The 9,063-nt window shown below is 42.4% G+C and overlaps 1 non-coding gene across 1 annotated transcript; it reads right to left on the bottom strand.

The window, feature by feature from the left end:
• Positions 1–7,533: 7,533 nt before the first annotated feature.
• Positions 7,534–7,720, bottom strand: LOC142685942 (U2 spliceosomal RNA). Its single transcript, XR_012855364.1, has one exon. It is a non-coding gene; the product is annotated as a U2 spliceosomal RNA (small nuclear RNA).
• Between the last annotated feature and the right edge of the window lie 1,343 nt (positions 7,721–9,063).

Below are 9,063 nucleotides of genomic sequence, written 5' to 3'. Positions count from 1 at the left end.
ATTGCTCATTTCTTCCCCTTGTCACTTTGTTATTTAATGTATTACAACTCTAACATTGCCTACATCACTGTCTGGCATCCTTTTCACACTGTGGCCATCATCTTTAACTTTTAAATGTCTTTTGTTATCTGTTCTAATAAAATTTGTCATTTTTAACCAAACCTTGGTGTGTCGGACTCCGTTTCTAGGTTTATAATTCATTTAGAGTGTATCCCCACCGTTACCATCATGCTCATTTAGGGCTTGTAAGTCCCGCCCCCCGCCCTTTTTTCTTTGTCCCTTTATCTTATATGCATACAATAGATATTCATCTTATTAATGTTTAACCTTTGGGACTTGGGTTTGGCTGGCGCTGCTCTTTTGGTGCTCTCCATATAGGTATAGTACTTTCATGTTCTGTTTTCTTTGCAGATTCTGGGAGGTCCACCAGCATGGACTTCAAGGCCAGGGAAAGATCCTGGTTGACCAAGTTAGACTTGGTCTTTAAAGATGATCCCACAGTGGGAGATCCCGACACCCGGGGTAACATAGCTGCTATTAAAAATAACCTCAAGTCATTATTTCACAAGCGAACCAAAACCTGGTGGAATAAGGCCTTTTTGGAGAAATATCTACAGAGAGGCCTTATACCCAGAGGACTCAGGATTCAGGTCTTCCCGACCCTCAACAGTTTGGACGAATGCTTTGTCTCCCGGTGGGAGGACACTTGCAGGACGTCATCCCAAACGTTCATGGAACTGCTGATTGGTCTGGATAAGCAGACACTTGAGATGCTTAACGTTGAGATCGAAAACACACAGACTGAACTCAAGACCAAGTTGAGTGATGAGGAGTGGATCAACACATTCCAACAACTTGATCTTGAGATGGACAAATGGGAGAAAAATATTCAAGACATCAAAAGTCGTAAATTCCAACGAGACCTGAACGATAAGTTAACAAACCGCATGTACAGGTGGCAATATCCCAAACAATTCAGTGCGGATGGAAGAAGATCTCCCTCTGTGTCATCAGCGAGCTCCATGTCAGAGTCTGAAGACAATGCGCAGAGAGGCAGGACACGGAGTGGAATAGATTACAGGAGACCAAATACGTTTAGACAGAAGAGTCGGCAGAGAGGTAGGGGTGGCGAACAACGGATGCAGACATTTAATCATGATCCAGCCAATAGACAAAGAGGAGAAGGCTGGCGCAACCAAATGGCCACCCATTTGCCCGAAAACCCGAGAATGCAGGTAATTAATCTTTCTACCCATTATTTGTCCCCTACAGATATTGGGGTATTGTCCAAGGGATTGACCTTTGCACCCTCTTCCCATTTTGACACCTTCACAGCGGTAAAGGACTTACATCTATTTGCCAGAGGACTGATCTTCAAAAGATGGTTCCACAGGAAGGAAGATGAGATTTTTGACACACCGGAAGAAAGAGAGGCTTTACAGTCTTTACAACAGCTACTTAAAGAACAACAAAATCCTGAGACAGGTACGATCCCTCAAACTATAAGAAAACGATCTTCCAAATTTCCCCCATTCACTATATGCCCACCAATCGACTTATTTGTTAAATTGGTAGCCCGGGATTTCGAGAGAATATCCACGGGTATCAAACATGACAATCTAACCCGTGCTGAACGGAGGAGCCTAAAGAGATTGCAAACGCTCGAGGATACTGTAATTAAACCCGCAGATAAGGGGGGCAATATAGTGATATGGCCGAGGGTTATGTATGAACGGGAAGCATATCGGCAACTGAGAAACACGACCTGTTATAAAAAGCTGACTTTTAATCCTCTCTCCTCTTTCAGTAGTTTGCTCGACGATATATTAAAAGAAGCTCAAAATGAGGGTATTATCTCTGCGGCCCTTATTGAATGTCTCATGGTACAGGATCCCACAGTAGCAAGCCTATACTTATTACCCAAGATACATAAAGACCCCAAACTACCACCAGGGCGTCCTATCATATCGGGAAGAGGCAACTTAAGCGACAACATAAGTAAGTATATTGATGCTATACTGAAGCCCATGGTTGAGACTTTACCATCATATCTCAGGGACTCCTCAGACCTTCTTAAAAGACTGGAAGGGATTCAATTAGAACCCAATATGCTGCTTGCTACGTGTGACGTAGAATCCTTATACACTAACATCCGACACCAGGATGGCCTCCAAGCAGTGTCATACTTTCTGGGGATGACTGACAGTCATCCATCTATGTCTCAGCTTATTCTCACCCTTCTAGAATTTGTGCTCACGCACAACTTCTTCACCTTTAACGGATCCTTCTACCTACAGCTCCAGGGCACGGCAATGGGGGCAGCCTGCGCACCTTCATATGCCAACCTGTTCCTGGGGCTGTGGGAGAGGGATCTGTTCCTATCTGATCGGATATCATCAATGGACAAGGTGGTCCTTTGGACCAGGTTCATTGATGATATCTTTATTATTTGGCATGGCACCAGTGATGAATTTGCTCTTTTCATGAGAAATCTTAACATCAATGATCTGAACATTCACCTGACCTGGAAAACTAGTGAAGTAGCTATTGATTTTCTGGACGTATTGATCAGACGGGATAACGACGGGTATATCAGGACAGATATACATAGAAAGGATACGTCAGTTAATGCATACTTACATGCCTCATCTTCGCACCCTAGTCATCTGATCCGTGCCATCCCTATCGGCCAGTTTTTGAGGATTAAAAGGCTATGCTCATCTAATGATGACTTCGAGTTACAGGCCAAGAATCTTAAACAACGTTTTCTTGACAGGGGATACAACAGAAGATGTATCAACAGGGCATACGAGAGGGCAAGGCGTTCGACACGGACCCAACTTCTTCACTCCAGCACCAAGAGAAATGTGGATTCGACAATCAGGTATGTTACCACTTACCATGACAGATGGGGACAGATGAGGAAATGTTTGGCCAAACATTGGTCAATATTACAAACCGATGCTACCTTATCAAAAATTCTCCCTTCAAAACCTGCGGTAGCATCGAGAAGAGCAAGGAATCTTCGGGATACCCTTGTCCACAGTTACCACCAACCCCAAAGTATAAAACCAATCTTTGGAGCATCAAAACCAAAATGGGGCTGTCGCCCCTGCGGAAGATGCATAGCCTGCCCAAATGTGGCTAACAGTGATGAATTTGTGGATTCAACTGGCCAGATGACATACAAAATCACGTGGCCAATCAACTGTGGTACTAAGGGTGTGATTTATTACGCCTGGTGTCCGTGCCCAAAGATCTACATTGGTCTTACCAGTAGAGAACTCAAAATTAGAACAAGGGAACACGTGAACAGCATAGAGGCAGCGAGGGGCACTGCCCCAGAAAACATTGATTTATTAAAAACTCTCCCGAGGCATTTCTTTACGTATCATGGATGTGAATCCAGAGCCCTCAAAGTCAAAGGCATTGATTGTGTAAAGACTGACTTGAGAGGTGGTTCAATAATGAAAAAACTGGCAAAATTGGAATCCAGATGGATCTGGAAATTAAAGACAGTACAACCGAATGGCCTGAACGAAAATTTGGGATTTGCAGCATTTTTATAGGGGTGTCGGGTTTTCCCATGGTGTCAGTTTTTATTCTAGCAACGATTAAGTCACTGTCGTTTCTAATTTTTATTTTATTTTCCTAATTTTTATTTTTAATGTTACAGATGATCGTTTTCGAACTTGCTGTGATCTAACATTTAATGACCTCCTGAGACCATAACAACTTCCTTATTTGATCTCTAGACAGTTTATTCTAGGGGATTTACTCAACCATTTTTCAACAATGGACATGCAGAAAATCATGGGGATATGATATTAATATGTGTAAATATTTAAATATGCATTATTAGTGTAAATTTGCATAGTTGGGTGTCAATATCAGTTTCCTGTATCCGCAGGAATTATTCAAGTGTGCTTTTTACACTATTTTATTATATTATTCAAATGGATTTCTTCTATTAATTTTCTCACCTTATGATTATTGTCATACACACACATACACCTACACACGTACACCCTTCACTTACCTTATTTTATCTCTTTATCTTTGCACGCATACACACACATACGTTTTATATTCCTAATTTTACACCATCTACATATCCTGATTTTTAGTTCAATTATGTACCTATTTAGCATTCTTTAGTCACTATCACTTATCTAGTAGTACATACACTTTCACATCACATTCATCATTGGTGCGTGAAACAGTGCCATCATAATTTTGGATAACACACTTTTTCACGTTTTCTTGGGTCTTGACTATAGTGTATTAAATTATTGTATTCATATATGTTGATATTTTCTGAATGTATTGTGTGTACATATTATACATGAATCTTGATATACATTTTTTGTACATATGAGTGGGCGCACATATATGTATATATCACACCACATATATATATATATATATATATATATATATAGATTTTTTAACACATATAACAGTTGTTATACATTCTTTATAGGTCACATAACCACTAGTTTTTATATTTATATTTCTGGTTCATGTATGTGTGTGTATATATATATATATATATTTTTATATTTTCATGTATATATTTGGGTATGCGCTCACATGGCCCCCCCTTTTTAACAACTTGTACTTGTATATCTCGATTTAAACCAAACTGTAATATTGGAATTATGTGGATCTATCTGATTGCATCTGCCTATGTTTGGTCTGAGAGAAAATATATGGAAATTTCTTTGGATTTGTGCACATACGCATACATGCAATATCCTTTTATATTTTCTTATTTGTTTATACTATGGAATTGCGGTAGGGAAAGCAGTAGGGACAGTCGAACAAAGAATGAATAAATTGTAACCAATGCAATATTTATATTTATTTTATTATTATGTTTTCATTCATTTTTCCAATTCTGTTATATATATTCTTTACACACATTCTTTTATTATATATATTTTTTATTTTTTACTTTTTATTATTTTTTATTTTATTTATTTATTTATTTATTTATTTTTTTAATTCATATTTATTTTTATTTATATTTATTTTTATTTTCATATTTATTCTTATTAACATTTATTTTTATTATATTTTTCACATATTGTATATATATTTTTGCATTCATTTCATCTATTTATTCAATTTGTTTTATTTAAATTTATATATTTTGTTTTTCTGTGCCATACATACTGTGATTAAATTCATCCAAACATTTCATTATTATTCTGGCACTTGCAATCTGATATATGTATACTCTGTTTCCCCTATGATGTTCGTTGCTCTATCTTTGTTCAGTGCGCATGCGCGGCCTGGCGGTCTGGGATTTCGCTGCCGCGGCCGGAATAACATGGAGGCGTGGCTCTCGTCCTCCTGGGTCCAGGGTCGTGCCTGGGATGCTGATACGCCGGAACTTCTTTTCCGGCTGTCTGTGTCCCTGGCCGGACTGGGTCGCGGGACACCAGATCCTCGTCCCTGCTCCGTTTCCGGCGGATGATGTACCGGACTGTCGGGCCGCGACACATCATGTGTCAACAATGATTTCAAGCAGCCACAGCTGCTCCCCTGCTGTTTTATTGGCTTTTGTTGGTTTAAATGTGGTCTTTTCACTTTCTGACACCACCCCCAGACGAAGGCTCGAGGGCCGAAACGCGCGTCGGGGTTGATGCCAGACAGTGCCAACTGTGACATGGGTAAGACGTTTTGCTTCATTTCAGCTATTTCAGCCGTTCCTTCTATGCATGTATTCCTTTGATGGTTATACATGTGCGAGTGGACTGTTGCTCTCTCCAACTCCTGCATCTGGCTGTGATTAATATCACCGCCTGGTGTGATCCTCACCCATTACACTGGGTGCAGGACTGTGTGCACTATAGCTACACTCATATTTATTTATTTATATATTTATTTATTCATTTATTTAGTTATTTCATTTATTCATTCATTTATGAATTAGGAATTGCTCATTTCTTCCCCTTGTCACTTTGTTATTTAATGTATTACAACTCTAACATTGCCTACATCACTGTCTGGCATCCTTTTCACACTGTGGCCATCATCTTTAACTTTTAAATGTCTTTTGTTATCTGTTCTAATAAAATTTGTCATTTTTAACCAAACCTTGGTGTGTCGGACTCCGTTTCTAGGTTTATAATTCATTTAGAGTGTATCCCCACCGTTACCATCATGCTCATTTAGGGCTTGTAAGTCCCGCCCCCCGCCCTTTTTTCTTTGTCCCTTTATCTTATATGCATACAATAGATATTCATCTTATTAATGTTTAACCTTTGGGACTTGGGTTTGGCTGGCGCTGCTCTTTTGGTGCTCTCCATATAGGTATAGTAATTCCATGGGGCCCTGCAGGCTCACACACATTTACAGCTACTAAGCGGGAGGTGAATAAAGGCCGGAGAGGAAGCTACACAGGATTTGCTTCTTTTGCTTGCACCACAATGCAGTGCTGAAAGAGGAGGAATCTACATAAAAACGCCTTCTTGGCAACGCCCAAATGCCCTCCTGCCGTGCAAATACTGGCAGCAGCAGCAGCAGCAGTAAGTGCATGCCCACAGCCACCCCTTGTTCCTTCACAACTTGTATTAGCTTTAATCCAGTCCAGTGCTGCCTGCTGAGCAGCACTGACCAACACTGCCTGGGCCCAGGCTTTTATCTATCTCTGAGGCCCCATTATGATGTCAGAAAGCTGGCTCTGGAATCCTGAGGGCTCCACTATGACACGTGCAAAGTTCCGTCTGAACTTTATATAAGACGGTGAGGCTCAGTCAGTCACTCAGTGTTGCCTGAGAGGGCAACACTGCAACAGCCGGCCGCCAGGCTGTCTTTTTTTTGCACATTTATTTGCCTCCAGGAGGCCACAAGAGGGAGACAAGGGACTGCAAAATGGAAAATAAGCATCCACCAACTTTACAGACAACTTCTCCTTGCTCCTACAACCTCCATCCTTGCACAGTTTGTTATTCTTCCAGGTAACAAAGTAACAAATCCAAATTGCTGCTCTCTTTGTAGGCAAGCAAGGGTTTGTTGCAACTGCAATTCTTACTTCTTCTTGAAATGTAGGGACGACAGTACATTCCATCACATCCATCTAGTGTACACAGGTAGGTCCATTGTGGCGGGTAGGCGGCTGGCTGCTTTAATGGCTGTTTGCTGTTCCCCTACTCCACTCCACTCCACTATTTGACTGTGGTGCTGCATCAATCAGTGGCTGGCTCAGGTGCAGCTCTTTAACTTACCTAGGAGGGAGGGCGGAGAGAAGACAAGGAAGGTGAATGAGCTGTTCCAATGTGAAATGCCGGAAACACAGAAACACAGAAGACACACACACACACACACACACACACAACAAGAGGTGGCAATGTATTAATTAATTGCATTTAATAAATGAGCTCATTATCACACATGACTGTACAAATGCATTGTCCAACAGGTGTTGAAATAATGGGATTAAAAGGGGAGATCCCATCAGAAAGACAAAAACAATAGCAAACACAAATAGCACTTTTGGAATCTGATTTTAGTCAACACATAAGGGAAGGGTGCACCGGTCCTGGAAATACTGCAATACCAGGTCAATGCGTGGAGTGGACAGAGCAAGCTCTATTTCCATCTCCCTGTTCTAAAAATCCATTTAATATATGGTCCCCAGATAGGGGACGTATCAGATATTAAACTGATAAGAACAGATTTTTGATTGAAAATTGCTTTATTGACAATCAATCGTCATCATACAAACATTACTGCGACGCAGCGCAAGCCATGAAGCAGCAAATAATAAATAATAACAGTCGGCAAACATAACATGACAGTATAATACACGGTACAGGCTAGCCTATGCTATACATTACACCACATGCTACACTAACATTCTTGCATTCACTAACGCCAAACAACAAAGCATTACAGACAAGTGATGGGATAGGGGAGTGGGTAGGAGGGGATAGGGAAGGGGGAAATCACAGGCCCGAAGCTTTATTGAAAGACAACACACAAGAAGGGAGAGTGGGGGGAAGGGGAGTATCAGTCCTCTTCCTCATCGACGTCCGGGCTGTCCCAGGTGGAATAGTCTCTGAGCAGGCTGTGGATCAGCCTGCGGCAGTCCTGGACGGACACACTCTCTCTCCGCAAAATCAGACGGTTCCTGGCAAACCATATAGCGTCCTTGAAGCAGTTCATAAGGCGCCAGGCTTCCTGGATTGCTCCATCCGTGGTATTCCCAGGAAATAGTCCATAAAGTACCGAGCGGTACGACAGTCTGTTCCTGGGTACTGAGTCCTTGAGTTCATGTTCCAAGGCTTTCAACAGACCCTGTGCAAAGGGGCACTGCCAGAAAATGTGCAAAGATGTTTCCTCCGTGAAGGGGCACCTGGGGCAGTACCGGGTCTTGCACAGGTTGCGGGCATGCATGAATGACCTAAGAGGCAGTCCTCCCTGGATGGCCATCCATGAAATGTCCTTGTGCCCGTTGGTCAACCTGCCAGATGACACGTTAGTCCAAACAGTCTCCAACGTGTCGGCATGAAGCCCTGGAACAGACTCCAGTGAGTCCTTTGCTCTGATGTGCTTGTGGATCGTCTTAGGTTTCCACAAGTCGGGCTTAAGACCCTCCAGTTGATGCTCCCTCACAAACCGGACGACATCTCCGTAGAACCAGGGAGCGTGCCAGTTGTAAGGGAAGGAGCTGTCCCACTTGTCCCAGCCAAAACCTCGCCAGAGGGGAAGGAGGAAGTAGCGGGACATGGCCTTGCCCGCAGAGCCGTTTGCTGTCCTCAGAGTCCTACGAACACAGTCACATACAAAAGCGATCCGCAGCAGAGTGGGAATGTCGGGTATACCCTTCCCACCTTTGCGGGGCTCCTTGTACATAACAGTCCGCTTTACTCTGTCCATTTTCGAGCCCCAGATGAAGCGAAACACAGTCCTGGTAATGGCCCTCGAGACGGTGGCAAGAGGGGGCCATGCCTGTGCAGTGTATTGTAGCACAGGCAAGACTTCGTTACGCAGGACCATTGCTTTGCCCTCAATAGTGAGTTGTCTGAGGCTCCACAGTCCGATCCTTTGGTT

Source organism: Rhinoderma darwinii, assembly GCF_050947455.1.
Source record: "Rhinoderma darwinii isolate aRhiDar2 chromosome 5 unlocalized genomic scaffold, aRhiDar2.hap1 SUPER_5_unloc_16, whole genome shotgun sequence".
In the NCBI taxonomy this organism is placed as follows: Eukaryota; Metazoa; Chordata; class Amphibia; order Anura; family Rhinodermatidae; genus Rhinoderma; species Rhinoderma darwinii.
Note: the sequence above shows the minus strand (reverse complement) of the source record. Positions and strands in the feature narration are given on the sequence as shown.